General features: G+C 50.2%; 1 long non-coding RNA gene across 1 annotated transcript; it reads right to left on the reverse strand.

Moving 5' to 3' along the window:
* Positions 1 to 1071: 1071 nt before the first annotated feature.
* Positions 1072 to 5823, reverse strand: LOC309883129. The gene is made up of 3 exons (XR_014318406.1): positions 5738 to 5823; positions 1872 to 1975; positions 1072 to 1084 (listed from the first exon to the last, which is right to left on the reverse strand). It is a non-coding gene; the product is annotated as an uncharacterized lncRNA (long non-coding RNA).
* Between the last annotated feature and the right edge of the window lie 12246 nt (positions 5824 to 18069).

Genomic DNA, 18069 nt, shown 5'->3' on the forward strand with positions numbered 1-18069 from the left:
GAGGGAAAGGATTAACGAGGAGCGGGAGGTCCAGCACGGACACAGAAATGCCTTGCAAGTGCTGGCAGGGGGTTCTCCAAACAGAGCTCGGATCAAGTCTTCTGTGAAACATGGTTTTAAAATGCTTTCTGTTACCGAGCTTCGCACGGCTCTAACCCAAAGAACAGCCTTGATTCTTCAGACAGACATCGCGAATGCGCTGTGAGCATCGGGAGAAGTGTTTCAGAGCACCTGCAAGTAGAGCAGGGGGGTTCCCAGGGGAGGGAGCCCCGGCCCCGCGCTGCCCCGCTGCAGGAGGCCGAGCCCCAGGAGACGAGGAGCAGGTTCCTGCCCTGGGTTCCCCTGGGCCTGGAGGCAGAGAGCACCCGCAGGGAGAAGGAGCCTGGGGCCGCAGCCCGGAAAGGCAGAGGGCTCTCTGCAGAACCCCGCTGGCACGTCACAGGTAAGGCAGCTGCGTGCTGCAGCCCTAGGGAGCACAAAACTGCAGGCGTAAAACCCTGGAAAGTGGGGTAACCCCACCACGGCACCCAGACCTGGTAGAGGCTGGGACCGATGCCCTGTGGAGCAGCCAGGCACACGCACAAGGGGCCTGCACACAGCTGCAGCCACAAGCGGCCCTGCCAGGAGTGGCACTGTGCTGCTTGCCCACCTAGCCTGCAGGTGCCTGTGCGGGTGCGTGCTGGCACACGGACCGACCGTGTCTTCAGCCCATGTGTATGAGGAAACCAGGCAGACAAGGGAATGGAAAAAAACAAAAACATGAAAAAGCCAAGCAGCCCTGCTCTGGGAGAGAGAGGGAGAGAGAGAGGATAGGAGGCAAGGCTGTGAGCACAAAGGCTTCAGGGGGTCCAGATCGTGAGCATGTTCAGAGGCAGGGGCACCCTGACCTCAAACATCACAGCTTCACATTTGCCTCCTGCTTCAGCAATAGCCCAGACCAAACCCAAGCTTTTTTTCTCTCGCTTACATTTTTGCTTGCAACGACGATGCCGTGGGTGCCGTGCTGGTGCTCACCTGTCTGAGTGATTCTGCTTCTCTGGCAGGACAGCACTGCTTCCAGAGCATGCTGCTGGGGAGAGCAGACCTAAAATATACAGAAACCTCCCTTTGAAGCGCAGCTCTCCTACCCACACCGCCGTCCTTACGGTATGTTTTTAGATAACAAGCCCAAAATGTTGTTTGCCAGAATTTTGCGCTCCCCTCTGAGCTTGCACATGTGCGCCGTGAGGAAGGCGAGGCGGTGGGGTCGGGGAGCACGTACGCACTGCCCAGGACGTGCAATGTGCCAAGGAAGCAATGGGGAAGAAACCCATCATGCATGCTGGGAGCGAGAGCACCACCAAAGCTTACTGAGAAGCAACAAAGCAGCTCCGTGCCCCCAGCCTCCTGTCCTGGTGGTGGCTGGAGAGAGGAGCTCCCCGTGGCTGGGAGTGTGCTGCAGCCCACAGCTGTTAGCCAGCACGTACTGAACTCAGTGACCCCGTTCATTTGGTTTAGCCTTTCCCAGCCACCGAGCATTCTGCCTGCTGCTACGAACTTTGGTTGCATAAAACAAAAACAAAAAGGCAGAGACCCAGTTTAAAGTTCGCTTGTCTGGAGGGGTGCAAGGTTTGTTAGGCTGTATTTCGAGGTGACATCCCAAGCAGATCGTCTGAGGTGGTGGTGGGGGCACAGCAGGTCCTTGATTCAGAAATGCACTTACATGCCTGCGGTCACCGTTTTGCACCAAAGCTTTTATTACGTCCATGTCAAAGTACAGAATGCAACCCTCAGAATGACGGTGACCAGTAGGGAAATGACCAAAAATATATATATATTAATGTCCCTGATTGATTCCCAGTTCTGGAGGTGTATCATGCTGCTCCACGTACCTGCACAGTTTGCAAGCTGTGTGGTCGGTGTCACGTCGGCGTGCAAAATGCTGCGTAGCTGTCGGCCTCCATGGGCAGCACCAGGCCCCAGCTCCGCGTGGGAACTGCAATATAAGCAGTAGAGCATTTAGGCTGATGTGTTTGTGACGTGACAGGCCCGTTGTATGAATGACTCTGAACGTCAAAGCCATCTCTGCTTTATCCGTGTGTGCATCCCCATGGTATTACAGCTGAGCTTTTCCTTTTTACGGAACCAACCTTTCAATCTGATGGATGGTGCTGTGATTACAGATCCCAATCTAGCCCAAACAGACAATTCTCATGTTTTTCTGTAGCTAAGAAGCAGCACCAGGTTTTGCACTAAGTACAGGAGCGGGTCAGCAGCCTCCAAAGCGCGTAATGCACCATCTGGGCTGGGTTATTAAAGAATGACCTGGAATTGCACGTTGCTGTGGGTGCAGGGGAATAGCTGGCATTTCTGAGAGCATTTCTAAGCACTGTCTGCCGAGGGCTTTGCAGCGCTGCACTAAGGAAGGACTAGCTGTTCATCTCCCCCAAACTTCAGGTACAAATGGGAAAATTGTTTATTTGTCAAAATCTCCTACCTTTGCTATGGGAAAGAGACACCTGGTATTTCTTAAATGCTTTTAATATTCACCACCTTTTTTTTCCAGCTCTCTCAAGGCAAACACGCATCCTGGTGAAGACGTGCAGCTTCTCGTTTCAGAGCCACAGCAGTGTGTTACCTCTTGCGGATTTTACGGGGTCTCTTTGGTCAGCATTTTCTGCAGGCAGGGCCACGCAGCAGCGAAGGCTCAAAAACGTTCCCCTGTTCCAGGAGCCCTCGAGGGCCCCTTTCCAAACACTGCTCCCCTCCAGCTCTCTGCTGTCAGCACAGCAAGCAAGGCCAGGCTAGTCACAGGCACATTGTGTGAGGGACACCGAGCACTTTTCCTCTTCCTTCAGGGCTGGTTATAACAGCAACAGGAAAAAAAAAAAAAAAAAAAAAAAAGCAAGACAGGAACACTGCGTTTTTTAAATTTTTCATTAAGGAGATGCACAGAAAAGTTGATCCCTTGCAGGAACGGTTGCCTCATAAAGAAAACATCAGTGCCTGAAGAAGCGCTCTGGTCGGGGGCATCTTGTCACGTCCCGGTCACTGCCAGCAACCTCGCTTGCTCCTGCTCGCCAGCAGGAAGAGGAGCTGGTAATTGGCTTTAGAGCAGCGACGGGGGCTGTACGCACGCAGAGCTTTGCACTCACGTTCCTTCTTGCCCCGTTGCTCTCATAGCTGAGAGCCGTAACAGGCAGCGCGCGGCCGCCTGGCTTTTATACAGATGGAGGGGAAAGGGCATAACGTTTTTACTAGCTGTTTCAGAATAAACTACAGGACTAATTGGCTTATAGATAACGTGAATTCAGGCACCAAGAGGCTCTGTGGTGTCTTGTTGGCTGAGCCTGGTTTCAACCAGAAAGTCAGTGGAAGAACACCTTGGGAGCTAACCTTGGAAGAGAACTTCCGATTCTCTTCTCACCTGGAGAAGCAGTAAGAGGACACATTGTCACATTTGCTTCTCCTTTTAATCTCACTTTTACAAAAGCTGTGAAGCTTTTATCCATGAAGCAAATGCTCTGCGTGTATGCATATGTAGATTTGAGCCTTTGCAGGTTCACATGAAAGCAGAAAGGAGGTGGGCTTGTGCCCACAGCACAGTTTGCCCCAGGTGGTGATGCCAAACAAGTAACAGCAATACCTAACGCCAGCAGAGCCTGGGCTCCTCGCACTCACACAACCATCCACAGGATCCTTTGAATCAGGGGGATTTTCCCTAGAACTGTGTAACTGAGGTTTAAAAGAAAAAAGTCTCATTCATGACTGGTTTCTGAACTGGTACAAACTGGAACAGGCCCCGTGACCTACCACAGGTGTCACAGAAAGCAGTGTTTGATCCAAGGGCTCAGTGACTGGGCTGATCCAGGCTGGAAGTGCTTGGAGACAGCCTAGCTCAGCCACTTCAGACTACCTGTTCCTAGCCAAAGCAGCAATTTTTAATGCGGGTTTTATGGAGGCTGGGTTGATGCCGTAACACGTTCACTGCAAAACACTGCAGAAGTGAGAAGAGAGCTGCAGGTCTGAACAAATAACTCATTCACAGAAGGGGAAGTCGCTGCTGTCATTGTCTCAGAAAGTCCTTTGTCACTGGCTATTTCTTCATCCCAGGAGAGAGCTGTCCTTTCTGGATGAATGGTCTGAGCACAGCTTTGCTGAGCTGCAGTGCCCCAGCTGTTTTAATTTCAGCTCAGTGCTGGCAGACCTGAGCATTTCATAGATTTTCCCCCATCAGTCACTCCTGTGCAGACCAAGCTGGGGGCTTTTGGAGTCAAAGATTTTAGCACATCTTGAAGTGGAATTGCTTTCCACATATTTTTGCTATCACGCTAGCTCTTTCTTTTCTGTTTGGAAGCAGGATGGGGGCACCATTTGCTGCATCTTAACCCCCAGCAGCCAGACTGATGCTTTTGCTGTGCCAAAAACGAAGAGCCTCATGGCACAGCCTGGTCCCCATGCAGGTCCCAGCTGAGGTGAAGGTGTGCACTTTTACACAGTGTCACAGACCCAAATCCAGCCAAGGACCAGACAGTCAAATTGCTCTAACAGCGCAATTGCAAACGTTTCTGTCACTTGCTGCCTTACCTGACCTAAAACACATTTGTATTTTGCAATTTATGTTTTGGTTTGGCTGGAGCCCAGCTTGGTTGTGGTGGTGTCCATGGCCAGCTGCAGAGAGCCCCTGCGCTCCCAGGGGATGCCCAGCAGACATAAAGCCTCTGGCAACCACCAAGGGCCCTACTGCAACAGGCAAAAGCATTGGTGTGTGGATGCTGTGTGCACACAGGAGGGGGACAGAAAAGGGGGGGGATCGTTCTCATTTGGTCACAGGGAGCCATGATCACCTGCCTTGGCAGAGCCCTTAACCTACAGGCTGTTTTCTGAGGGGAGATGCAACCAATGCATCGATTCCCTCTAAGTTTCACTCCCCCACAGATACAGGGCGGCAAGAGAGGAGTCCCTGGCCTGCCCTGCTGCTGCGGTGGTTTCACGCTATACAAAGGAAATCCAGAGCATTGGGACCAGGAAAGGAAAATAGGAGCAAACACAGTAAATACCCGTAGCTGGTGGCGCGAGCTGAGACGGGAGATGCGGTCTCTGGCCCAGCTCCCAGGACGGATTGTGCCCGCTCTCTAAGGACTGCGAGGGGACAGGCTCCCTGCAAAGCCCCCACGTTTGGTCCCGCTGAATTGCTGCTTGGAGGCACCGCTGCTCGCCAGGGACAGTAGAGGTGACACAGCAGGGGCTGTGACACATAAGGTATGTATGTATCCTGCCAGCGGCACCTGCCCCAGCCTCTGCTACTTGCAGCCTGCTCATCAGGTGTGGGCAGGATCGCTGGGAGGGGAGGGGGACACAAATAGAAATGGATGGAGAAAACCCAAGCATATTTTATAACTGCAGAGAAGGGGCTGGCTGACAGCGTGTGGCCTGCCCACTGCGGGCAGTGCCGGCTGTGCCTGCTGCCGGCCGGCTGGGGAGGCGAGCGCGCAGCCAAATTGCTCAAGGATGCGTCATGCTGTTGTTATCCGTGTCGCTAGTGCAGTTGCCCTGGCTTTATTCTTACTGTCTGGATGTACCATTAAAGAAGTTTGATTCTGTTGCCTGATTACAGATGAGTGGTTTCAGCCTCGCACATAATGTAGTGCTACACGGGGGCTCCACTAATGACACCTCTAGACAGGGAGAAGTTGTTTGTCGTGTGCAGACACACCGTGGTTGATTTAATGACAGAGTGGGAGGTAACAACGCTTACCTGGCTCAGGGAAACACACAACAGGGCTGTCGGGGTTGGTTGGGTTTTTCCCATCCACTTCTTACACCTTGAGTCTGCTGCCCCCCTGATCTACGACGCTGTGCAAATCCTAGCAGCAGGGACGGCGCTCTTCTTGTCACCTGGGGGTGGAAAAAAAGCAGAACACAAATTCCAGAGGCAGCACCCACCAAAGCTCATGCTCACCATTAAAGTGATCCCCAGACACACCCGTCTGAAGCATGATGAGAAGCAGGGTCAGGAGCTAATGGGGATATTTTGGGCAGGGAGTAACTAAAGAACAGCAAGGGGCAACAGCCCTGGAGGACAGCGATGTGGAGACTGCCCTTGTGCTGTAATTCTTTTGGCTTTCCATGAAGAGGCGTGTTACTAATACCCAGCCATGTAGACAGTTAAAGGCCATACAGATCTTGCACCAGACACAAAAAAAAAGGTTTTGCTGCAAGAGAAAGGCTGATAGAAATTGCTGTAGGAGCGCCAGTTTGAATTCCACTGACCTGGTTAGAAATCCCCGTGCTACTCCAACACTAGGGGATGAGAAATCCAGAGAGGGCAATAGAAAAAAGACATTGCCTTCAATGATAGGCATCATTTGTACCTGCACACAACGAGCACGACCTGTAGGATCTGCTTGCTCAGATCTGCTAACACATACAGCCACTGCCAGGTGTGCAAAGAGCCTGAAGACCAACAGAAATACTGTGATGGGCCATCTCCTTGCCAATGGAAACAGATGGTTTAAATAAATAACCATGTCTCTGCAGTGTCTCCATCCAAACATTGCAGCAGAGACCCTTCAAGTGAAACTAAGCATAAAAAAAACAGCCAGCGAGGCTGATCACGGATGCCATCCCGGTCTGGTTTTTGCAGAGTGCTGAGCACAAACAGCGGGCAGACCGCAGGCTGAGCAGACTGCAGAAGGACTTCCAGCAAAAGTAGAATTAATGACATAGCAATGCTTGCCTAAGTAATATATATATTAATTGTTCCCTGTGACTTATGGCTTGTATCAACTCAAAACTGCTCCTGAAGAAGTGTTGTTACTATTTGGCTCCTGAGAAGTGAGCTCAGTGCTGGTGGCTGAATGCTCAAAGGTGCTGAGAAGAGGACAGGGCACCAGCAGACACACTTGCAAGCATGCCACTGTCAGGAATTTCAGCACCATTTGAAAGGAAATGCACAGCTGAGGGCTTACAGAACAAACAGAGCTGGTAGCGATCAAAGGGAGGCCGGAGCAGAGATCACAGCATCTCCTGTAGCAATTGCAGATGCCCAGGGACCAGCACAGGTGAGAGTCCCTCTGTAAGCCTGATGTACACACGCCTCTCACCTCGCTGGGTGCTGAGGGCCACCCAAAATTGCTGTGCTGAACATCTGCAACACCATCTCCCCTCTGGAGCAGGCAGCAAGCATTCCCAGCCCGATGGTCCCAGAGAGCCCATCCCCAGCCACGGCACCCAGCGGCGTTTCTGCAGGGCCTCGGCCATCCACCCCTCCCCTGCTCCTGTCCCTCCAGGCAGCTTCAGGCTTACGAAGTGATACTCCTTTCCCTTCCTCTTCCCCCCCTCCTCCCTCTTTGCTTTCATTTCTTCTTTTCGTGTGTAAGCCATTGCCTTCCCGTTTCCCAGAGACATTTGCTTCGCATAGCTTGTTCAGAAAATCCAGACCTGAGTCACCTCCCTGTGCTCCCCTGCTCTGAGCAGCACTGACAGCTGGAGATCCTCGGTCAGCGAGGTGAGTCACAAACTCCTCCGCTTTCTACATTTTTTTTTTCCCCCCATTGTGGTGCAATTTATGGGAAAAAAAGATCTCCTTTCTCATTATCCGCCAGCTGATGACAGCACAGGAGTAGAGCTCGGAGCGTGCATTAATTTGTGACACGGAGGCTGCTGTAATGTTAGTGATCAGCCATTAGTTCTGCAGTGGTGTAACAGCTGAAACAAAGCCACCAGCGAGTCGTTTAACAGTGACATCTCTGCCAGGGACATTATTCCTTGCTACCACGTAACGGTGCCTACAAGCCTACCCCTGGAAACGCCCCGTGCCTGTGTGCGCCCACCCTCACCCCACTGGGTTCAGTAATGAGCAAAATCAGCACAGCGAGACGCGAGGGGTGCCCCGACACCACCTGGCACAGGGAACACAGCACAACTTGTTATTGCAAATAAGATTTCCCCCCTATTTTCCCATCTCCTTTTCCCTCATGCCCCTCCTCACCCCACTGCCCAGGTGGGGAAGTCCCAGCTGCTGAGCCTGAGCTCTGGTTAAGCAGACCCCAGTGGCTTGGATCCTAGGATTGCTTCTGATGCGACTGAAAGGGCAACGAATGGCATAATGAGAGCTCCCTTAAATTTAAAGGGTCTGAGAGAGGTCGGACAACAGCTGGATAGGACGTCTTGGATATGTCTTGAGAGCAGTGGCTGAGGGACTCCCCCTGCCTCATTGGGGCCTTTCCACCCAGCAGTCCCGGGCAGGCACGGAGGTGTTGTGAGCGCTGGGAGTCAGCAGCAAGCTGGGCACAGAGCTTACAGCTGCTGGTGCTGATGGTGGGACAAGGCAACAGCTCCAGGAGTGACAAACATGGCCGTCCCCAGCGGGATGAGGTGCTGATGCACGGGGCACTCTGCAGAAGAAATTTGCAAGCTCCTGAGCACAGGAATAAAACCTGAGCTCTGGTGCTGTGTGCGAACAACACAAACAGAAAGACCTGGGTGGAGAAAGATCTCTGCTAGCAATGCACAGCCAGCCCCAAGGCCCCAGGTGGGATAGAAACACTGCGTTTGGGCAGTGCACCTTGCTGGCAGCAAGCGAGGGCTCTGGCACTGCCCCGGGGCAGCAACACACTAAAAACCACCACCACCACCCTCCGTGAAACGCTCCAGAAAGAACACGGTGCTTTAGGTGCCAGGATGGCTGCCTGGTAAGGCTGGTACCTCAAATATATTGTATCAAGCAAAAATTAAGTTTAAAGTGAAAGCCTCCGTCCCGTAAAGATGCGAGGAAGATAACGGCAAAGAGATGAACCCACAACAGAGGAGGAGAAAGCTCCTGTTCCCAGACCATGTGCTGAAACCACAGAAGGGGTGAAGTTCTGCTACTGAGGTTTAGGAAGTGAGTGCATTATGAATAATATTCTTAGCAATACCCCTGGGTACAGCCAAGCTCCCATTAACAGCACAATTAGAAGAAACTGCTGCATCAGATGAGACATACTCATGCCTGCATTGAATTCTTGTCCAATTAGTGCTGGTGCACGGGGCCGTGCCTCCTGCCTGCACCCCAGCAGAGCCCTCTGGCACTCACCCCATAACTAAAATTAGCCAGGTTGGCTGGGTAGGAGTTGCACAACCTAGCCACAAATTAGCAGATCCACTGGATGATGCTTAACATTGTCCACAACTCTTCAGTTCCCACTCAAAAATAAAGCTGCTCGGGAGACTAGGATTTGGCAGAAGAACAAGTGAAACCCCAAAATAGCATGTGGCTGCGTGCTCTCAGTACAGAAAGTGCTAGCTAAATGATTTAATTAACTCGTGTTAATGAAAAGTAACATTTTAATAGTCTCTCCTTCGGATCCTTCTCTTGCCAAACGTTAAGAGAATGCATTTTCAGATGTCTGGACTCCTCCTAAAGCCCAAAGAGTTGGAGGCTTCCAGGGCAACAACCACACGAGTACTGCAGAGCCCTTCTCCATCCCTCACTGCAGGTTGCTCCCCAACACCTTTTGGGGAAACACGTATGTTGAAAAGCAACGGGAAGAAATAACCAAGGCCTACCAGTTCTTGGTTTCCACTTCCACTGCCCTCAGTTCAGAAAGGCCCTTGGTGCCATAGATGCCAGCTCCATTTCAGCCCTCAGACCGCTTTTAAAAAATAAGTAAATAAATAAAATTAAAAAAAAAAATAAAAAAAAAATCAAGGCTTTGCAAGGAGATGCCCCACACTGGCCAGCTGGTTGAGAGCCATCCAGACAAAATTACCTAAAGGGAGGGGTGCGGTAGGACACCTGTGCAAGTGAAATAAAAATATACTTTAAAAATATACTTTTTAAGGTTAATTTGGGACACAAATCAATATTTCTACTGATAGAGAAGAAGCCAAACCAATTCCCCTCCTTAGATTTCGTTTATGAGGGAAACACCCATTGGCTGGGGGTGCTGTGCCTACTCATCCGGCCTTATTTCCATGGGAGGTAAGGGAGGAATCATCCCTCCCCACCCAGCAGTGTTTTTGAAGCAAAATCCATCTCCACTTAAAATAAAATGGAAGGAAAAAAAGGTTTTCTTTTACACTGAGCAATCTGCACCATTCCTCCCTCCCCCAGGAGCATCATTCTAGTTTTCTGTGCTTGGTTTTGACTTCTAGAGAGAAAAGGGGGAGGAAGGTCTTTGTCTCCTGAGAGCAATTCATATTTTGCTCAAGATGCCCAGGTAAAGATGCCAAGGAAGTAGTGCCAAACCATTACAAGAGGTTAATTTTGAAGCCATCCCCTTTGTCCTCTGTGATGCTGATTTGATTTCTCAACTATGTCTGTGCTCAGAAAAACACCTGGAAAATAGTCTCGAGAGAAACATTCACACCAGAAGACAACCTGTGCTGTAGCCAGAGCTTCTTGAAATCAATACAAGAAATAAATACCACTGGAAGAGTTTTGAAAGGAAACCCAGTTTGTATGACAACAGCTCCATTTGATTTCTAAGTCCCAGCTCTCTCCCTAGCATTCATCTATGAGAATAAATTGATGAGCTTTTTTTTGAAAAACAACAAAAACTTGCCAAGATGGGCTGCTCCCTGTTACTCTGTTCTGTTCGCTCCTTAGGTGTCGGTCAGTAATGGCAGAAAAGATTGCCTTTTTCTTCTTCACAGAGGACTGGGAATGCACAAAGTTTGCATTTTTGATACATACCAAGTTCAGAATAGGAGAAAAATCTGACCCTTGCTTTCAGGCAATTTATGCTCCATCAACATCCACGTTTATTTGTGCAAGTGGCAGCCTTATCTTCCAGCTTTCTCTTTGCACAGAGAGCAAAGAGGAGAGAGTGCTTTAAGCAGCTGCAAACAAATGTGAGATCAGTTAGTACATTCCTGAATTAAAGAGGGTTACCATTTCACATCTTCTCCTTGAGAATGCTAAACAGGTGAATTGGAGGGCAAAGACTGTTATGGTTTCTTACTGCTGCGAGCTCTGCTACTCTTATGTTGTTACCCCAAAAAATGATGGTGGTGAGGAGGGAAATCACAGCACGGGTGTGATGCACTGTGCTCACCAGGTGTGTGAGATACTTCACAAAATCCAGGGAAAAGAGGGTCCAGATGGGAAGCAATACACTGAAGTCTTTCTGGGTCCCCTTATTGGCCAGAAGGGAGGAACAAGGATGCTGAGAGGCAAAATACCTGCCCAGCACTCGCCTCATCTCTCAGTGTCATATTAATGAATTCTGCACTAAGTCAGAGGCGAAAAAGGAGAGAGGAGCTGAGCACAGCAGAGGAAGAGGAATTCCTACTCCAAATCCAACTCTTCTACCTACTCAGCTCCCTGATGGCAAGGCAGCAGAGTATCTAGTGGATCGTTATTCTTCTCCATTTTCCATTTGACTCCACAGCTTCACTGCTGGGGGGAGCAGTGGTGCCAGGAAACCTGACGGATGGGGGGTTTCATGATCCTTCATGATTCTTACACAGTTCGGGATTTTTTTTTGTCTGAGATTTCAGATGTAAAAGAAATAAAAGCTATTTCAATGAGAAATAAAAAAACTATTTCAATGCTGGGGAGAGCAGTGTTGCTTCCACCCAGATTTCCTGATCGAGCTCACCCAGCAGAGCAGCCACAAGCGCTGGATTTCAGCTGAATGTAAGATGCAGAGAAACCCGTGGGCTTTCACTACACAGCATGCTTCTCCCATCAGTGGACACACACATCATGCAGACAGAAATATCCTTCTCCCTGTGGCGTAGGGCAAGATACTCCCAAGAATCAATGGCAATCAATGGCCAAGCAGAGACCTCCACAACAAGCACCCAACGCCCTCACGGCAGCAACATGGTGCCTTTGCCCATCGCAGCCACCTGATTGAGACTCGTTCCTATCATCATTCTTTTGGAAGCTGGGGAGGAGAGGAAGAGACTTCTAATAGCTACTTCCTATAAGAGTGAATCAGATGAACCATCACTAAAGAATTTTGATTGAAAAAATCCATATGACGTAGCAGGTTGCACTCAAACAAGAAAAAAAAAAAAGCACCCTCCTTGTTATTGCAGCAAAAAGAAGTCAGTGACCAACCTGGTCACTAACCATATACCTGGTCTATTAGACCTTCCTAAAAAGTCCTGCAAACGAGGCAGCCTTGCTACATGACAAGGAGACCTCACTTGCCCTGCAGGTCCCAGCTCCTAGCAGCTGCAGACTATTTGGGTATTTTTAGATCCTTGGGTTGCAAACTGAAATTGCAACTGATACACAAACCGTATCAAGCAAGAAGAACTTCAGGATTTCATGCCAAAACAATGTTAAAGGTCACAATTTTCAACACATCCCATTATTTTGTGGTGCTAAAGATCTGCAGGAGCCCAAACCCTGCACTTTTCCCCTGCCCTTGCTGCAGCCCTTTGCACTTCTGGTTATTACCAAAAGTCAGAGGGCCAGAGGGGAGCTGCCCACAAGGTAAGCAGCAGAGGCGAGGTGCAGGCTGCAGGGACGCTGCCCTTTGTGGCACAGCAAAGGGCCAGGAGCAGAAGAGCGAGGCAGCAACGCCACACTTGCACATTGGGATATTTAGGGAACGTGAGCTGCTAACGCAGATACAATGCCACTCGTCTGCCTTTATAGCTGTTTGCAAAACACCAACATAATAAAAAGGAGGAAGGCAGGCAGGCTGTCGTACAGATGGGGGCCCCGTTGGCCAGCTGGGGTCTCAGCAGGACCACGCTGAGCACCTTGGACTCCTGCCTGTGAAGCTGCACCAGCACACAGCACCTGAGCAAACACAGCCTTGCAGTTGTGTGTCCCGTGGGTAATTTATCTGCACGGGGATGCTCAGCAGGTGTCCCACGCAGCCTGGCCCTTTGAGCGATGTCTCCTGCCCAGGCAGGGGGAGGAGAGGCCCCCCCAGCTATTTTAGTCCTGGTCAGCAGATGGAGGAGACAGGTTGTGCTTTCTCAGGAAGCACAGCTCGGCAAGGAGAGGAAGGGCGGGATCCTGCCTTGCAAAGCAGGGAGCTGCTCCTGAGCTGGGTAAACAAGGGTAAGGAGCAAGGCACCGTCCTTTATTTTAGCAGGGAAACCAAATTAACCTCTCTCACCACTGGCCAGATTGACCTTTCCAGGCAAGCTAACACCCAACTTCCCACTGCCTCTTGCAGGAGCTTGATACTCAATGGTTTACTATCAGCCTGCTTTGCTAAGTGTAATAGAAAATAAAGTTGTATACAGTATTTTAATGGGTCAGTGATGAATGGGATGGATTTGTTGCTGCAGGGATGAGGAGAAAGTTAAGCAACAGGGAAGGTGCTCCCAGCAGGGCTGGGCTTGAAGCAGCCTGGAGAAAAGGCCATTGTTATTTACACGAGGAATTGTAACAGTGCCAGGACGATTCCATACATATATTCCATTATATATATACATATATATACGTAAATAGGACCACTGAGGAGGGAAAGGCACTTAGATGAGACCTAATGCTCCTCCGGCAGGGAGGACCCATCACACGCACAGAGAAACCCTCCTCTCCGCTACCCTCGCTCAAAACCAGCTTAACATTATGCCCATCAGTGCCACAATGAGCATTTTAGCTTACTAAGGGAAACAAAAAAAATACAAAAATGTGAGAAATAGTTAATTAAATTTAAATTTAATTCATTAAAAACGAGCTTTGAAGCAAAATTGTGTCAATTACCTCTAACTTCTCAGCAGGCTAAACGCAGGGATAATTGGTGCTGCAGCCGTACGGGCACAAGCCTTCACAAAAACCTGTGATTAGAGGCCAGATCCTGCCCATCACAGCCCACGAGGGAGACCAGGGCAGGAATATTTGCCTTGTCTGAGCAGGCTGGCAGGAGCACACCAACAAGCCCACGTTTGCCAGGATGCTCCCAACAAGATCTCCTCGTTTGTGCTCCCAGTCGTGTGGTTATGCTTCGAAAAAGCAAAAACCCACGAGAGGAAGGTGCTGCTGGAAAGAGCCACACGACCACGGAGGGTCCATGGCACATTAGCCAAAGCTCACTGAGGGTGATTGAGGGGTACAAGGGGTTTGCTGGGAGCAGGTTGCAAGGCCAGCTGGAAGGATTTTTGCTTTTCTTTTTTGCCTTACATCTGGTTTGGGTCCTGGCAGCAAGGAAGCATCCTATGCTAGGTGTTGGCCGTGCCCACACAAGAAGTGCTTTCCAAGGAAATGAAGGAGATGAAAGGCACCACGACCCTTCAAAAGAAAACCCAAAGGTAACCACCAAGAGAAGAAATTTAAGATCCAGCCCAACGTCCTCAAAACAAGACGATGACTTCGGTCCCGCCTTTGACCAAGCTTTAACCCCTCTTTGCAACCCCAGGACTAAAACCAAACTTCACATCTTGTTTTCCACTACAGAGGCCTCCAGTCTCACTGGGGTGCTTTTGGCTTTTTTGCTTTTGGCTTTTTGTGGGTGAAATCTGCCCTTAGAGGAAGCTGCACCTGCCTCCACGACCCAGATCTCACAAGCTCCTTTTCCAGTTTCCTCCCAGTTCCACGCACGATGCCACATTTATCGTCAAGGCTCTTAGCACTAAAACAGCCCAGCTTCAAGGCTGCACAGTGGTGTACCCATCTGAGCTTTTGTTATCTTGCAGTCCCTCAGGGCTCATTAAGGTCTGAATTAGCTGACTGTCCATGGCCCTAATTAGTACTTCAGCTCTCTGGGAAGCAGCCAAGGCTTTTCTTTTTTAACCATTGCTCCTCACCAGCAGCATCAGCTCCCTTCTGTGATTTGGAGCAGGCAGACCGCAACAGCCTTGAAACTAACTGAGACAGGCACGTATCCCCTTGCTGCTTTGCGCTACTTTTATCATTAACTTCAATGATTAACCCTGGGAAGCACACAGTGAGGATGCTTCACAGGACACTGTGGAAATGCAGCGTGGTTTTGTTTTGCAAGATGGTTCTGCTGAAGAGCAGAGGGAGGCTAAGTGCAAACACCTGGTGCAGTGCTTTATGATGGGCAGGGGGGAAAAACACAAGAAAATTTGTGACTCAAGGGTACAGCCACACACAGGTCTCGGTCCTAGCAAATCTGGAGGAAGGAGTGTTTGATCTGTCACTTCTTGCAGGCCTGGGGGAAAAAAGCAGCTGTGCTGCTGTTGCTGGGGTTAGGCTGATCTCCACACCCTGAGAGATAGCTCCTGTTGTTTGCTTTAAGGAGACGTCCTGTACAACTTCTACCAAAGCACTTAAAGAAATCTGTGCCTGGAAAGAAGAATGAAGGCAACAACAGACTCGTGGTGCACTTTGGGATCCCCCAAAGCCAGCCCTGCCATTCCTGACCTATCAATGGTTTTCCATGGGAATTTCTGGGCAAGTACGAGCTCAGTGACCTCTGCAGCACCTCACAGCGTGGGGACAGGAGCCCTACAAATAAGATAAAGATATACATGTGTGTGATCGGTGTGCTCTGACAGCCTGAGGACACGCTGGTCTCCTCAGAGATTGAAGCACTAATGCCAAGTGCTGGTGTGTGCAGCACCAGGCGTGTTCGGGAGGTCTGGGGCACCCCTCAGATCCAGAGGGGCGGCACACACCAGTGAGATAGCTGGGCTTTTTTTTTTTTTTTAATTTTATTTTAAGCCATAGAGCTCCAAATCTCTTATGGAGCTGCAGAAAACTATGCTTGTGCTTCTTGAGCAAAAGAGAGAGTCTGGCAGTACCATAGCCCCTAGAAATAGCAGTGGCCGTGCACGCTGTGCGCCTGCTCAGTGAAAAATCACCACCACAGCAGCATTTTCCCCCGAAACACAGCACACAGCTCAGGAGCTGAGCCACAGCATCCCCTGCACCGGCCCAAAGGCAGATGGAGACAGATGAGCAGCAGGGACATTGGAACCACAGGACCTGCCAGCAACGCTTCCTGCCACAGGCTGAGGACCGCATCCCACCAGAGCTCGTCAGAAGGCAGCCAAGAACAGGCCTGGGCTGTGTCACATGTATTAATTTGGACACAAAGCCTCTCCATCACTGCTGCAGGCAGGGACCCGATGCTGTGCTTGGCAGCCACAGATCAGCTTTGTTTGCCGAGGGAAACGATGTGCTCAGGTGCTCCAGGAGCAAAGCTCCCTGCTTTACCAAGCCCTCAGTGACCACTGATGGAAGAAGCAGCTCCTCTGCTCACAAGCCCTCCCATTCCTGGGCCGAGTGCTGTAACCAGAAGGTGATCTACTCTCATCACTGCACAGCAGGGCAACTGAGAGTCCATGCCTGGCACTGCTATGGAGAAGGGCATTAGGTCTTCACTGGCAGGCTGATAAGAAGTCAAAAGTATTCCACATATGCTCCATAAGTGCAAGAAAAGCCCTGTTATAAAACCCCATTTCAGGAGAAATAAGGCTGGTTGGCCCAAATTTGCCCTTTTTCCCCCCCCTTTCCTTGACACAGCGCTGTCACACCAGAGAGGCAGCACGCTGAGCTTGCATGAAGCTTGGTGCTGCTCGGTTCAGGGACCACAGAGTTTATGAAGTCCACCAAGAAGTCCTGGTAACTCTTCTCCTACACCAGGAACAAGTGTTAAGAGACCTGTACCTGCAGTCCTGCTTCCTACAGCAGCAGTGAGAAGAACATTAGGGTACGGTGCAGGACCAGAACACGGCTTCTCTTGGCTCAGCCTCCAGGGTGAAGGAAGCCACGTGAAGCAGGTGCAGACCTTCTCCTGGCAATGCTCACACTCCAGCCAGCAGGTACATTAACACAATCTTTATGGATCTATTTTAAATACATATTCTTAAAGACACCTCCAGATTCAAAGCTGTTTTCTATATAGGACACATCCAAGGAGCCCTGGGTTACCCAAACAGAAAACAAGATCCTTTCTGGCACGTCCCATTTGCCTGGTAATCAATACAATCTCTTGTTTTTTCACTCATTTGCAGTGGCAGATGAAGATGGGGGCATTATTAAGTCATGCAAGTTATGTCTGTAGCTCCCACCTTCAGTTCCCAAACTCCCTGTCTCTTACAGTAACTCAGGAACTGCTTTTTAGTGCAGGACTCCACAGGGTCAGGCCATGCCCGCAACCATCACTGCATTAGCAGAGTTCAGAAGGGATTTTTGGATGCGGCTTGTGAACGTGTCTGTGGTCACAGCCCCACATTACGCATCCAGCTCTGATTATCAGGCAAGTCCAGGCTTTCTGCAATCAGGCCAGCTTATGGCTTTAGGCTTCCCACTTGAAATTAGGTTAAAAATAGCTGGCCTTTGTTTTACTGAAAGCCTGGGCAGCGGTGACCTTTTGTGCCTGCTGAGCATCTCCTGCAATGTGCCCGTTAACATTTAGAAGATGGTCTTGACTCCGATGAGCTGCTCACCCTGCTTTCGAGACCTCAGCTCTTCCAGCTGGCAAGAGCTTCTCTTCTCCTCAGAAGCAGCCCTGGGCAGAGCACACCCAGCTCTGGCTGGCTTTGGCAGGATGAAGCCACGCAGCACAGCAGGGACACCCAGCACTTCCAGCCCACGTGGGGTCTGGGCACAGCACCCATGCTGCTGCCACCCAGCTCCCCTCGCTTTCTGCTCTCTACTCAGACTTGGCTTTCCATCTTCTCCTGCATCCTCGTAAATCCATCAGGGATAAGCCAAAGCTCACGCTGTCTCAAGAAAAAGTATTTCTGTGCTTTGCACTCAGCAGAGGTGGATTGTATGGCTGGGACAAGCACCCAAATGAAGAGCTATAGACATCCTCTTGTCCACCCAGCACCCATCCCTCAGAAAACCAAACAATTCCTGAAAACGAACAATTCCCTGAGGGCAATCTTCACTTCTTTCACCTCTGATCTTCAAGGCAGAGAGTTGTCATGCAGAAGATATTCTGCATGTAAGTTAAAACCTGGCCAAAGGTCTAAACCCTCCACCAAAGGATCATTGCACATACCACATCACTACCTGCACATTATTTTGGGAAGCGTGAGACCCAGTGGGCTAGCTCATGGAAGCAGGCAGGGAAAGCTTACAGCTGAGATTCTGCAGGGAGCCACTGATGGAAGCGAGATGGAGAACTGCAATGCAAACCAGAACTCAAACCAGAACACGACAGCCCTATTTTTATCAGCTACATTCAGTGAAAGGCAAAATAGCTAGGCACAGCA

The sequence above is a fragment of the Aythya marila genome (genome assembly GCF_965140915.1).
Source record: "Aythya marila genome assembly, chromosome: 13".
NCBI classification, from domain to species: domain Eukaryota; kingdom Metazoa; phylum Chordata; class Aves; order Anseriformes; family Anatidae; genus Aythya; species Aythya marila.